The sequence below is a fragment of the Balaenoptera acutorostrata genome, chromosome 4 (assembly GCF_949987535.1).
Source record: "Balaenoptera acutorostrata chromosome 4, mBalAcu1.1, whole genome shotgun sequence".
Lineage (NCBI taxonomy): Eukaryota > Metazoa > Chordata > Mammalia > Artiodactyla > Balaenopteridae > Balaenoptera > Balaenoptera acutorostrata.
The window spans coordinates 66,271,110-66,286,088 of NC_080067.1; the positions used below are offsets into that span (position 1 = coordinate 66,271,110).

A 14,979-nucleotide genomic window follows, 5' to 3' on the forward strand; every position below is an offset into this window, starting at 1 on the left:
TGAAAAAGTCAAACAAGCAACCCAGAAAGCACATGCTAAATGCTTATTGAATGCTTATTGAATAACTATTTTTAAACAATCCCACATGGTGTGTATCCCTTGAACAGAAGACAAGTGTTGGGTTCACAGAGGTTTTTCTAGTTCAGGCCAGCAGTGTCTCAGGTAGAAACTGCTCTATGTCTAGAGTAACGACAAAATGAAACAGAGCTTCAGGTAACCCAAACTGGTGCTGATGTAAGAAGAAGAAAAAAAAATCTACTCCAAGTGAGCTCCTTTCCCATCTCTAAGCCTCAAGCCTAACCTTACAAAAGTACGTAGAATATGCAATCTTGTCAGCTTTTGTGACTTAAATACTGTAGTGTTTGCCTTAGACAAGTTTTTGGCTCCTATATCATGCTTTTATTTCTGGGAATGCTTAGCAAAGAAAAGAAATCTAAGGCTTAATGTCTCTCTCCATTAGATATCCATACTCCCAAAGTTTTAAATCATTACTACTTGGAATAACTGCAACCCGTTTCCATCCCACGGTCCCTAACACTATGTCATTTCAACCACAACCAGGTGGAATAACAAAGGGGATTACATGTTCATTTGGAATGAGATATGTGCAGAAAACCCCTTAAGAAGCAAAGATCCTTTTTCTATTCATGGCTTTAATAATAATGAACACGAAAACAAAAGGGCAAATGGAAGAGCAGCAAGAAGCATTTATTAGATAGTTGTTTGGGAACTAAGGAGTTGACAGATCTTTCCCTGGTATGACAACAGGTCTTGAGCCTAGCGTTTGTCAGACTAAGACTAAAATTGCAATGCCCTTTTACTTGACGCATTATGTCCTGGAAAAAACTTCAAGGCCAAGGAAAAACTTGGTAAACAAGAAGAATGTGCTGCCTAAAATATATAAAACTGCCTCAAATCTTAGATTGCACAGCTATAGCAAATTAATTTGTGTATGTGATAAAGAGTGTCACAGGGACTTCCCTGGTGGTCCAGTGGCTGAGACTCCTTGCTCCCAATGCAGGGATCCCGGGTTTGATCCCTGGTCAGGGAACTAGATCCCGCATGCGGGAATTAGATCCTGCATGCCGCAACTAAGACCCAGCACAGCCAAATAAATAAACAAAATTTTTTTTTTTTTTTTAAAGGGTGTCGGGCTTCCCTGGTGGCACAGTGGTTAAGAATCTGCCTGCCAGTGCAAGGGACACATGTTCGAGCCCTGGTCCGGAAAGATCCCACATGCCACGGAGCAACTAAGACCATGGGCCACAACTACTAAGCCTGAGCTCTAGAGCCCGCAAGCCAAAACTACTGAGCTCACGTGCCACAACTACTGAAGCCTGCACGCCTAGAGCCTGTGCTCCACAACAAGAGAAGCCACGACAATGAGAAGTCCGCGCACCGCAACGAAGACCCAACACAGCCAAAAATTTTAAATAAATAATTATTTTTAAAAAAGGGTGTCACAAATACTTATGAAATTATTATTTTTTAACTTCTGGAAATCGAAAAGTACTCAAACACACACCCACACAAACACACATATTTATGCTTTGGGGAGGGCACATGATTTGCCACATATGTGACAAAAGATTAAATCCTAATTATGTAAAACAGTTTAAATTAATAAGAAAAAGACAACTGTCACAATAATCGATAACTGAACAATATGAAAAAGAAATTGACAAAAAACTCAACTATCCTGCTAACATTTATTCATCTTTTACTTATTCAATCAACAAATATTTATTGAGTACCAAGTATGTACCTGGTATTACACAAGACACCAGGTATACAGTGATGAGCAAAAAATGGCCCTGTTCTGAAAGAACTCATAGTATATTAAACCCAACTCATAACCAAAGAAATTCAAATTAAAATGGTTTTTTACCTATTAAATGCCTCCAATTTACAGTCTATAAATTCAGCAAGATACACTAAGAAGCTTAAATTTTTTCATATGCTTGTCTTGGTAATTCCATACCTGAGCATTTTTCCTAACGGACTAATCAGAAAGATGCAAACAGACTTATGTATAACTATGTCAATTGTGCTATTTATAATAGTGGAATCTGGGAACCACCTTAATGTTCAACAATTAGTAATGTTTTCTAGAAATTTTTAATGTCAATAGAAAATTCTCACTAAAAAAGTGTGGCTGAAAAAATCATGATACAAAACTTCAGATACCGATAGCATGATATTGATGTGCGAATACATGCATATTCTACATGCTCTAAAGTATTCGTCTAATACTAAGGGAAAAAAAGGTTTTAAAGATAACCACCATGAATGCTTTTGACAACGATGCCATCTTGTAAGTTGTTTGCCCAATAAGCCGTCTAAATACGCTCTTTTCAATGTTCACAATCTGAGTATATTTTGGAGCATACTGGTGTTACCGACCAGGACACTTGGCCCTCCCGAATCAATAGAAATTGACTAGAGGCCAGACAAGAAATTCAGGCGAGGCTTTATTGGGGCCCCTGCTGCAGCAGCGGGGAGCGAGAACAAACAACAGGTTCCCTTGCTTGGTTGCTCCTGGAGGGCCACAAGCTTGTTCTTTATATGGGGTGACGGTAGGGGTGTGTCCAGGGGTCCTGCTGGAGGGGTGGCTTAGATGTTTTGCCCACCCCTCTGGTGGTGGTGTGTGCAGGAGGCATGCTCAGTACCCTGCTTTTGCTCCCAACACCCTGCTTTTGCTCCAGGCTCTTGAAAAGTGGCAATTGGGTTTTTTGGTCTCTTTCTATATTTTGGGTCCAGAATTTGCCCTAATTGGGCATGCATGCAGTTATTTTTAGTCCCATACAGTTTCTTTGTATTTTGTTGCTGGAGGAGCAGTGTGTCCAGGGGCAAGCATTGCAGCAAAGGGGCCCAGGTCCCAGCAAAGGGGCCCAGGTCCCAGCCTGTCTCACTGGGGCTAAGAAAATCCTAATGTTGGAAGCAATACAAATCAACCCTCTTAATTGTTTGAGCAATAAAATGGTACTTTATTGTTTAAATTGTTTTAACAGGAAAGTTCAAAGTTTAGCTTGACATTCACCTCTGCCTTTATAAGAGAAACACAGCCTATAAAATCATTTATATGCATGGTTTTTTAAATTTATTTATTTATTTATTTATGGCTGCATTGGGTCTTCGTTGCTGCGCATCGGCTTTCTCATCGGCTTTCTCTAGTTGCAGCAAGCGGGGGCTACTCTTCCTTGCGGTGCGCGGGCTTCTCATTGCAGTGGCTTCTCTTACTGCGGAGCACAGGCCCTAGGCACCCCGGCTTCAGTAGTTGTGGCTCCTGGGCTCTAGAGCGCAGGCTCAGTAGTTTTGGCGCACGGGCTTTGTTGCTCCGCCGACATGTGGGATCTTCCGCGACCAGGGCTCGAACCTGTGTCCCCTGCATTGGCAGGCGGATTTTTAACCACTGCGCCACCAAGGAGGGACGTCCCTAAAATCATTTAAAACCGCAAACCACCGAGTTGGACTTAGGACTGGGATTTTCTCCGTTTTGCTGGGACTCACAAAGGTTTCCAGCGACTGGCCCTTCTGCAGAGGGCTGCCTCCGCCCGGAAGGCCGCAGCTCCACTTCCTGCCTGGGGGAGGCACTTCGGGTCCTCGCCGGCATTTCAGAAACCTGTTCGAGCCGGTTTTGTAGGGCTGAATCTCGTTATTTGGTAAATATTTATTTAGCTCTCTGAGGACTCAGAACTAATCACTGCCACTTCTCTTTAATAATAAATGGTGAACTTCAAACGCGGTAAAACTCAACTGACTAATCAGTGCTCGCCGGGAGGTGCAGAAGTGCAACCCGCCAACGGACATGAAAGACTGAACATTTCCTGTTCCAGCTCGCGGCGGCCCAGAATAAACTTAAACCAAGTGGGAAGATGTTGATGCGGCCGCCGCCCCCCGGGCGCGGGCCGCGGGAGCCCGGGATCCATCTGCCCGCGGCCGGGCGCGCCGTCCCTTCCCCTTTCGCCCCGGGGACCCTCAAAGCCCGCCGCTCTGCCGGCTCCACAATCTGGGCTTCTGCTCCCTTGGGCTTTTAATGCTGCCTTTTAATTTCGCTGTTCAGTTGCAAACCAATTAGCCCTTTCCGTCTGCCCGGGCGAGCGGTGGGGAGCGCTCAGCGCGCCCCTCTCCAGCGGAAACTCGTGGGCTCCCGGGCGCCGCGCTCGCTGCTCGGAAGGGGGTCAGCACGCCCGGCGTCATTGATGCCAGCCTTGCAGGATTTGGTCCTCAAAATCTTTTATTTACTAGGAAAGGTAAGGGTCGCCCCTTTAATGGTTTCATTTTGTAATGCGAAAAACAAGTTATAAGGGCCACCCCATACACTTGTATTTGCATCATCAGAGCCGCGCCGTCCCAGCTTCATCCACTGCTGATTTGGAAATGCTATCGGGCCTTTGGAAATATTGAAAGATTTTTGTCCCAGACACAGGGATAAAGATATTGAATAAGTGTTGAGACCTGACTCATATCTATCTAAAATTCTGCTTATGCAAATGTAATTTGAATTCTATATTGCCCATTCTGATGAAGGCATGAGCGTTTGAGGTGAAGCTGACTGTAGTTTTCTGATAAACCATAATAAAGCTTTGAATGAGAATTATTTTGCCCCCAAATTTTTCCATCTTTTATATAATTATTTCATCTTTGTATTATGGAGACCCAAACAGATCTGAAGTCAAATTTGTTCTCAAATTTAACACATTTCTGTCACATTTTTGAACATGAATTAATTTAGAATAAGTTGCTGGAACTATAGGGATTGATGTTAAAATGGCTTCGCCTCATTCACACAGAGCCCTGCCAATGTATTTTTAATTTCACCCACTTAATAATCCCTAGGTATGGAGAAAAGACGGGAAGCACTTGTTCTCCAACCGCTCGCTGAAGCAAAACTGCGGGCGTTTTCAGTGATGAGCTTGGAGTGCCCCGCTGTGGAAGGAGATGTGCACTACAATTTCTTTCTTACAGGTGAGTTTGTAATTGGCTGCTGACTTGGAAACCTTATAGTTCTTCACCTCTGCCCACCATGAGGTCGGATGTTGCTTTACTGTTAACATCTGTGAATTCAGTCTCACTCCTTTTCTTCCATGAAACATAAATATTTGTTGAAAAGAATGACTGGACGGGGACTTCCCTGGCGGTCCAGTGGTTAAGACTCCTCCGTCCAATGCGGGGGGTGCGGGTTTGATCCCTGGTCAGGGGAGCTAAGATCCCACATGCCTCCCGGCCAAAAAACCAAAACATAAAACAGAAGCAATATTGTAACAAGTTCAATAAAGACTTTAAAAATGGTGCACATCAAAAAATCTTTAAAAAAAGGAATGAATGGACGAATGAATCCATTGGTCTCTCTTCCAAAAGCTTTGCGTTTATTTTCTTGCAAAACCCATAGCCGTGTTAGTACCCATTCTGACATTTAGGAGCAGATAGAATGAAATGACAAGGAGCACAAATAGGTGTGATCTCGTGTCCCAGCTCTCAACAACTGGCAGTGGCTGCCACAGAAGGAGTCTGAGGCCAAGTGTTGGCTCAAAAGGAAGGATGATGTGATGCGTGAACATGATGCAAAAAAGGAAGTTAATCACTCTGTGCCCTAGGAGCTGAAAGCTGTATAACTGATCTATAACACTTCTAGCCATTGGCTAATTGTCAGTGAGTTTATTTAGCGTATGTCAGTCTTTGTTTTCATCTCAAAAACAAAACAGTATATTTACTGTTTACCCTGCCAAACAATAAACCCCATTTTTATTTATGTGATAATAATTAAAAAGCTCTCCCTACATAATTATTGCTGTAGCCTCTACCCTGGTTTTCCAGATGCTGACCCGTTCAGTCCTTCTTGTGATGTTCTATTCTTCAAACTACTTTGATCTATGTGCCTCTCTGTGCTGGTGTTCCCCCAGTCATGCAGCTTATAAGTAGGAACTGGTAGAGGGGGGTATTCATAATCATGGTGGTATAAACTGGGGCTGTCCTGGGCAAATCAAGACATGTAGTCACCCTACTTGTAAACCCTAAAGTTCAAGGGCCAGGGTCACTGTGTACTCCTAGAATGTGGTGAGCAACTGGGTAACCACACACCTGCTAAGCTCACAGCTCCATGAATTCCCCTCAGTAAATCTTCAGAAACTGTATGTGCTGTCTGGTCATCACTCTTATTTGCTTGACAACAGAAATGTTTAATGACAAATCCCAGACTCTTTGCAAGCTTCCAATTAACTCCTGGAGGAAACTGAGATATCTGCCCAGAAGATTGCGTACTACTGTACCCTCAGAGGTTGAGTACAGAGATGACACTTAATTACCCAGAACCCTGGAACCGGCATGCTTCTACTTTACACAGTCGATACGTCCCTGCAAAAGTATACATTAGGTGATACATCAGGGAAATCACATTTTAAATTCACTGGAGAAAATGGCTAAATAATGAAACCTTGTAGTGAGCCTCCTATAAAAATTTTTAAACTCCTTTTAAAATGCAAATAATTTACTGTTTTATAAATCTGGATTTTGGTAGAGTTGGTTTTCTTAAAGCAGAAAGTGTGACCTAGAACTTTGGTTTCCCTCAGAGGTAATGAACCTTTATCTGAGTCATATTTTCAAGTTATACTCTAAATGGAGATATTTTCATTAGGATGCTTTTAACTGCAAGTAACCAAAGCCCACATCTGTCTTATACAATGAAGGTGATGCATTGGTTCATATAAATGAAAATTCCATTCAAGCTTTAAGCAAGGGTTGATCCAGCGGCTCTAATAGTGTCACCAAACTGTTAGTTTCTTTCCATTTTTCTGCTTTATCTTGACAGGTACTGTCTTCACCTTAAGGACAGTGAAGTGAATTAATGAAATCACCAACATTATCATAGCTATGTGAAGGAGGTAGCTCAGTGTTCTCTAAGAAGGAATAAGAGATAAAGTAACAAAGTTGTTTGAATCAAGATATTTTTTCATGAAATAATCTGCAGATTAAACAGTGTTTAAGGAAAACAACTTTGTTGAGAGCCTGTTTAGGTCCATGATGGAGGAAACTGTCATCCCTTTTTCTTTTTTTTATTGAAATATAGTTGATTTGCAATATTGTGTTAGCTTCAGGTGTACAGTAAAGTAATTGAGTTACATTATTTTCAGATTATTTTCCATTATAAGTTATTATAAGATATTGATTATAGTTCCCTGTGCTATACAGTAAATCATTACTGCTTATCTACTTTTTGTATAGTAGTTTGTATCTGTTAATCCCAAACTCCTAATTTATCCCCCCACACACACACTTCCCCTTTGGTAACTGTAAGTTTGTTTTCTATGTCTGTGAGTTTGTTTCTGTTTTATATATAGATTCACTTGTATTATTTTTTGATTCCACATATAAGTGATATCATGTAATATTTCTCTTTCTCTGTCTGACTGACTTCACTTAGTATGATAATCTCTAGGTCCATCCATGTTGTTGCAAATGGCATTATTTCATTCTGTTTTATGGCTGAGTAATATCCCATTGTATATATGTACCACATCTTCTTAAACCAGTCATCAGTTGTTGGGCATTTGTGTTGTTTCCATGTCTTGGCTGTTGTAAATAATGCTGCTATGAATGTTGGGGGGCATTATCTTTTCAAAGTAGAGCTTTTGTCTTTTCTGTATATATGCCCAGGAGTGGGATTGCAGGATCATATGGTAGCTCTAGTTTTAGTTTTTTATGGAAACTCCATACTGTTTTCCATACTGGCTGCACCAATTTACATTTCCAACAACAGTGTAGGAGAGTTCCCTTTTCTCCACACCCTCTCCAGCATTTATTATTTGTAGACTTTCTGATGATAGCCATTTTGACTGGTGTGAGGTGATACCTCATTGTGATTGTGATTTGCATTTCTCTAATAATTAGTGATGTCGAGCATCTTTTCATGTTGTCCATCTGTATGTCTTCTTTGGAGAAATGTCTGTTTAGGTCTTCTGCCCATTTTTGGATTGGATTGTTTGTTTTTTTGATATTGAATTGTATGAGCTGTTTGTATATTTTGGATATTAACCCCTTGTCAGTCACATCACTTACAGACATTTTCTCCCACTCTGTAGATCATCTTTTCGTTTTGTTGATGGTTTCCTTTGAATGTGTAAAAGCTTTTAAGTTTTATTAGGTACCATTTGTTTATTTTTGCTTTTATTTCTTTTGCCTTGGGAGACTGACCTAAGAATATACTGATAAATTTATGTCCGAGAATGTTTTGTCTGTGTTCTCTTCTAGGAATTTTATGGTGTCATTTTGTATATTTTGGTCTTTAAACCATTTTGAGTTTATTTTTATATATAGTGTGAGAGACTGTTCCAATTTCATTGATTTACATATAGCTGTCCAGCTTTACCAACACCACGTGTTGAAGAGACTGTCTTTTCTCCATTGTATATTCTTGCCTCCTTTGTTGAAGATTAATTGACTGTAGGTGTGTGGGTTTATTTCTGGGCTCTGTATTCTGTTTTTTTGATCTATATGCCTGTTTTTGGGTTAATACCATGCTGTTTTGATTACTGTAGCTTTTCAGGATTGTCTGAAGTCTGGAAGAGTTATGCCTCCAGCTTTGTTCTTTTTCCTCAGGATTACTTTGGCAATTCTGGGTGTTTTGTGGTTCCATGTAAATTTTAGGATTATTTGTACTAGTTCTATGAAAAATGTCATGGGTATTTTGATAGGGATCACATTAAATCTGTAGATTGCTTTGGGCAGTATGGCCATTTTAAGAGTATTATTTCTTCCAATACAATAGCATGGGGTGTCTTTCTATTTCTGTATCAGTGTTCTGTAGTTTTCAGTGTATAGGTCTTTCACCTCCTTGGTTAAGTTTATTCCTAGGTTGTTTTTTGATGTTATTTTTAATGGGGTTTTTTTTCTGGCATTTCATTGTTAGTGTAAAGAAATGCAACAGATTTCTGTATATTAATCTTGTATTTTAATACCTTTTTGAATGCATTTATTAGTTCTAATAGTTTTTGTGTGGAGTCTTTAGGGTTCTCTATATAGAGTATCATGTCATCTGCAAATAGTGACAGTTTTACCTCTTCCCTTCCAGTTTGGATACCTTTTATTTATTTTTCTTGTCTAATTGCTGTGGCTAATGTCCTCCCTTTTTCTACTGCACACTATTTAGTGTGGTACTGAGAGGAGGTGGTGGTGAATACTAACATGTACCCCACCTTCACATATTACACCAGACTGATAGTACTAGGAGAAACCTTAGAGAACACTTGGTCTTGCCTCTTTAGTGTACTGGGGAGCTAACTAAGACCCAGAGATGGGGAGTGAACACAAATTTCATTTAATGAGAGTTGAAGAGACACTTTAAAATGTGAAGGAGGATCAAGTCTCTGCATGCCCACACTTGTTTATTTGTCAACAAATAGCACCTGAAAATCAGAGTCTTACCCAGAGCTTCCACCACTCCAGACCAACTTGCCCCTCTCCACCCTGCCCATGAAGACTCTGTGGTGCAATTTCAGAAAGTAAGCTCACTTCAATCTGCTACTCACCGCTTCTTCTTGCCTTACAATGGTGTCTTCTGAATTGAGATACACATACGTCAAAGGATACATTGTATATTGTAGAAAAATATAACTGGTATATCAAGCTCATGATTTCACCAATATTATTGTTCAGAATAAGACTGTAGTTGATTTATCAGTGGTATTCCACCTTAAACAGCATATTTTTAACTTTAAGTATATGATTCAGAGATACCTGTGAAACTTCTACATAGTCAAATTTACACACTGCTGCATTCACAGAAAAACTTTGCTCTGGATATGTATGAAGATTTAAGAGAAAAATTTTGTAAAATTTTAAAGACTGTCAATCTCATTAATGTCAAGCCATCGATCTCTTTGCTGTTTTATCTATCTTTTTAGAGAGATGGAGCTCACTGGCCTTCACTCAGAAATGTTCTCACTCTTCTATTTGTTTTGTAAGAAATGCCAAGTCTTTTCTGTATGTAATCTTCACTCTGCCAAATTATGTGCATGAATTGTGTTGGTGTTAAAAGATAATTGCTCATTTGAACATTCTAAATCTAACCTTCCATGGCAAGTTTACATTCCACATGCAAGATAAAGTGAATAGGAAGATCATAAAACTGGAGCTGTGAGGAACACTGCTTGATCATGGTGAGTAAAATAGGTTTTGAAGTCTGAATTACTTTTTTTAAACTCAGCTGAAGATCTAGTTGTAAATATTTTAAACCTTATTAAAGAAACACTTGAGAAAAAGATATCAGATTTCCTTTTCTGGAAGTAAGAGGAACTAAATATTCTGAAAAGTCCGCCCACCACAAAAACAGATAGATCCTGATAAAACATTCTTTATTGCATGTCTGAAAGCATAAGAAAAAGGGTAATTTTTCAGGATACTCTCTCCAAAAATAAATTTCAAAAAATGCAGAATGATGAGCAGTAATAATTAGGGAAAGGTAGAGTGGCCTAAAGGCACAAGCCAATATTAGAGCTGAGATAGCTGAACTAAATCTTGGGCTAGAAGTAAGTAGAAAAGTTGAACTTGAGAGTCCCACATTAAGCTGATATTCTTAAAGGAAGCTAAAATATTCCAGGTCAGTACTCTCCCTGTTTCCTAGCAAAAGTACAAATAAATGTTTTCTGAAGAAAACCACCCCACTGTATTACCAAAAGATTCCCACAGATTCAGAGCAAGCAATTATGAAGCTCAAAACCAAAATCAGAAAGTACATGTGGAAAGAAGACACCATTATTGCAAGTCATCAGTAACTACAAACAGATTCAAGTCCCCAAGGAATTCATATTTTGGCAATGTCAGATACAGAATATAGTATTTCTGTATATAATATGTTCAAATAATTAAAGTTGTTTTCACAGAACAAGTAATTGTTAAGGGACTGTCAAAAATATTCTGCAGATTTGAAAAAATGAAAACAAAAGGAACTTTTGGAAATAAAAAATGTAATTGTTGAAAAAGAAAACTTAATAATGGAGGGCTTCCCTGGTGGCACAGTAGTTAAGAATCCACCTGCCAATGCAGGGGACACAGGTTCGAGCCCTGGTCCAGGGAGATCCCACATGCCACGGAGCAACTAAGCCCATGCACCACAACTACTGAGCCTGTGCTCTAGAGCCCACAAGCCACAACTACTGAGCCTACATGCCACAACTACTGAAGCCTGCGCACCCTAGAGCCCGTGCTCTGCAACAAGAGAAGCCACTGCAATGAGAAGCCTATGCACCGCAATGAAGAGTAGCCCCCACTCACCGCAACTAGAGAAAGCCCGCGTGCAGCAACGAAGACCCAATGCAGCCAAAAATAAATAAAATTAATTAATTTAAAAAGAGAAACTTAATGGATGGTTTAGATTGCAGATTAGATGTGAATGAAGAGAGAATTGGTGAACTGGAAGATATATCTGAAAGAATATCCAGGATCCAGTTTAGAGAAAAAAGGAGATAAAAATTAAGATAGAGATTGAAAGTTGCGGAGGATAAAATGAAAGACTTTAAAATACATCCAGTCAGAATCCTAAAGAAAAAAATAGAGAGAATGGAAGGACTGCAATATTTGAAGAGAAAATGATAAAGAATTTTCCAAAACTGATGAGATACATAAGCTCCTAAGTAAAGGAAGTCAGTATATAATAAGCAAGATAAATGAAAAGAAACCCACAAAGATACATTGTAATGAAATTGCAGATCACAAAAAACGGAAAGATTTTGAAAGCAACCTGAAAGAAAAGCAATGATGTTTAGATTCCCAACAGTAACAATAGAAAGCAAAAATACAGGAAATAATAACTTCCTAATTGAGAAAAATTAACTGCCAACTTTAAATTATGTATTCAGCAAAACTATCTTTTCAGAAATAATTATAAAATGAAGACATTTTCAGCTGAACAAAAACCTAGAGAGTTTGCCATCAACAGATATTCACCATAGGAACTTCTAAAGAATGTGCTTCAGTAAGAAAGAAAATTATTGCTAAAGGAAAGTCTGAAAGGCAAATTAATAGTGAATGAATTGGTAAAGATGTAGATAATTTTAAATGACATCATAGGCATAAAAAAGAGAAAGAAAAGGGCAAGGAGGAAGAAGATTAGAATGAAAGGAGGAAGGGGAGGAGGTGTTCTAATTTATAGTGTTGAAACAATAAAGTATAGAACTAGAGTTCTAGCCTTCAGTAGCATTTGGAGATTCATCAGTCTCCAAATTTTGGTTTTGATTCACTAATCAGAAGTGAGTAGCTGATGGAAAGTGTTCTAAGATCCTTGCATTGTTCAGGAGTGCATTTAACATATTAACTTACTTTAAACTTACTTAAATTTCATATGTATGATAAAATTTCAATATTAGTTACTAAAAGAATATGATATATTATTTTTAACTGGTTGAGGGGGGAAATGGTTAAGAAAAAATTTTAACTAAAAAACTGAATTAATCTTAAAAAGGCAAAGGAAGGAAAGAAGCAAGTGAAATGGGAAAATTTACATTGATAGAAACAAGTCCAAATATAACAATAATGACTATAAATATGAATGAATTAAATACAGGTTAAAAGAAAAAGTCCATTTTTTTAATCTAGCTAAACCATTTATAATAGTCACATCTAAAATATTAAAATGTAGAAAGTTTAAAAAAACAAAGATTAAAAAAGAAATACCAGAAAAATACCAAAACAATGCAGAGATAAGTATACTAATATTAGATAAAACAAAATATAAGACAAAGAGCATTATTGGGAATAGAGAAGATTACTATATAATAATAAAAGTTTTCAATTCACCGTATGATTATAACAACTTTAAACTTGGATGCACAGAATAAAATTGCCTCAAAATCATCATAGCATATGTTAGCACACCTCTAGTAATTATTGGTGGTCTAGAAGACAACAAATTAATTTGGATAAAGAATATTTAAAGAACAAATATAACAAAAATTCTGTAATTAACATATTTAAAATTACATATCTAACAAGTAGAGAATACACATTCTTCTAAGCTCACAAGCAGTATTTCTAAAAATCCACACTCCACTCATCCATAACACAAGTCTCAACACATCTCAAAGAATCAGTATCATAAAGACCATATTCTCTGGCAACAATACAATTGAAAAGATATGGGACCATAATACAAACTTGATGGAAGACTTCAAATCACACATTCAAGAAGTCTCATGAATCCTAATCAGAATAACTACAAAGAAAAGCATAACCAGCATATCAGAGCAAAAGATCTAAAAACAAAAGACAAGGAGCAAATTTTAAAACCAGGCAGAGAGAGACCTTCAAGATGGTGGAGGAGTAAGACGTGGAGATCCCCTTCCTCCCCACAAATATATCAGAACTACATCTACATGAGGAACAACTCCTACAGAACACCTACCGAACACTGGCAGAAGACCTCAGACTTCCCAAATGCAAGAAAGTCCCCACGTACCTGAATAGGGCAAAAGAAAAAAAGAAAAAACAGAGACAAAAGAATAGGGACGGGACCTGCACCTCTGAGAGGGAGCTGTGAAGGAGGAAAAGTTTCCACACGCTAGGAAGCCCCTTCACTGGTGGAGATGGGGGGTGGGCGGGGTGAAAGCTTAGGAGCGACAGAGGAGAGTGCAGCAACAGGGGTGCAGAGCGCAAAGCAGAGAGATTTCCACACAGAAGATGGGTGCCAACCAGCACTCGCCAGCCTGAGAGGCTTGTCTGCTCACCCACCAGGGTGGTGGGGGCTGGAAGCTGAGGCTCGGGCTTCGGAGGTCAGATCCCAAGGAGAGGACGGGGGTTGGCTGAGTGAACACAGCCTGAAGGGAGCTAGTGTGCCACTGCTAGCCGGGAGGAGTCCGGGAAAAACTCTGGACCTGCCGAAGAGGCAAGAGACCATTGTTTCGGGGTGCACAAGGAGAGGGCATTCAGAGCACCACCTAAGTCAGCTCCAGAGACAGGCGTGAGCTGCACCTATCAGCGTGGACATCAGAGACAGGCATGAAATGCTAATACTGCTGCTGCAGCCACCAAGAAGCCTGTGTGCAAGCACAGGTCACTATCCACACACCCCCTCCTGGGAACCTGTGCTGCCTGACACTGCCAGGGTCTTGTTATCCAGGGACAACTTCCCCAGGAGAACACACGGCACGCCTCAGGTTATTACAATGTCCCGCTGGCCTCTGCCACCACAGGCTCACCCCGCATTCCGTACCCCGCCCTCCCCCCGGCCTGAGAGAGCCAGAGCCCCCTAATCAGCTTCTACTTTAACCCCGTCCTGTCTGGGCAGGGGACAGATGCCCTCGGCAACCTACATGCAGAGGTGAGGCCACATCCAAAGCTGAACCCCAGGAGATATGCGAACAAAGAAGAAAAAGGGAAATTTCTCCCAGCAGCCTCAGAAGCAGCGGATTAAATCTCCACAATCAACTTGATGTAACCTGCCCCTGTGGAATACCTGAATAGACAACGAATCATCCCAAAATTGAAGTGGTGGACTTTGGGAGCAAATGTAGATTTGGGGTTTGCTTTCGGCATGTAATTTGTTTCTGGTTTTATGTTTATCTTAGTTTAGTATTTAAAGATTATTTTCATTGGTAGATTTGTTTATTGATTTGGTTGCTCTCTTCCCTTTTTTTTTAATATATATTTTTTCCTTTTTCTCTTTTTGTGAGTGTGTATGTGTATGCTTCTTTCTGTGATTTTGTCTGTATAGATTTGCTATTATCATGTGGCCTAGGGTTCTGTCTGTCCATTTTTGGTTTTTGTTTTCTTTAGTATAGGCTTTAGTGCTTGTTATCATTGGTGGATTTGTTTTTTGGCTTGGTTGCTCTCTTCTTTTTTTCTTTTTTCTTTTTTTAAATTACTTTTTCATTTTTAATAATATTTTTTTATTTTAATAACTTTATTTATTTTACTTTATTTTTTTTCTTTCTTTCTTTCTTTCTTTTCCCTCCCTTTTCTTCTGAGCCGTGTGGCTGACAGGGTCTTGGT

The 14,979-nt window shown here is 39.4% G+C and overlaps 1 pseudogene; it reads left to right on the forward strand.

Annotated features, from left to right (window-relative positions):
- The window catches only part of LOC103008334 (uncharacterized), a 165,391-nt pseudogene extending 158,551 nt beyond the window's left edge, over nucleotides 1–6,840 (forward strand).
- Nucleotides 6,841–14,979: the final 8,139 nt, after the last annotated feature.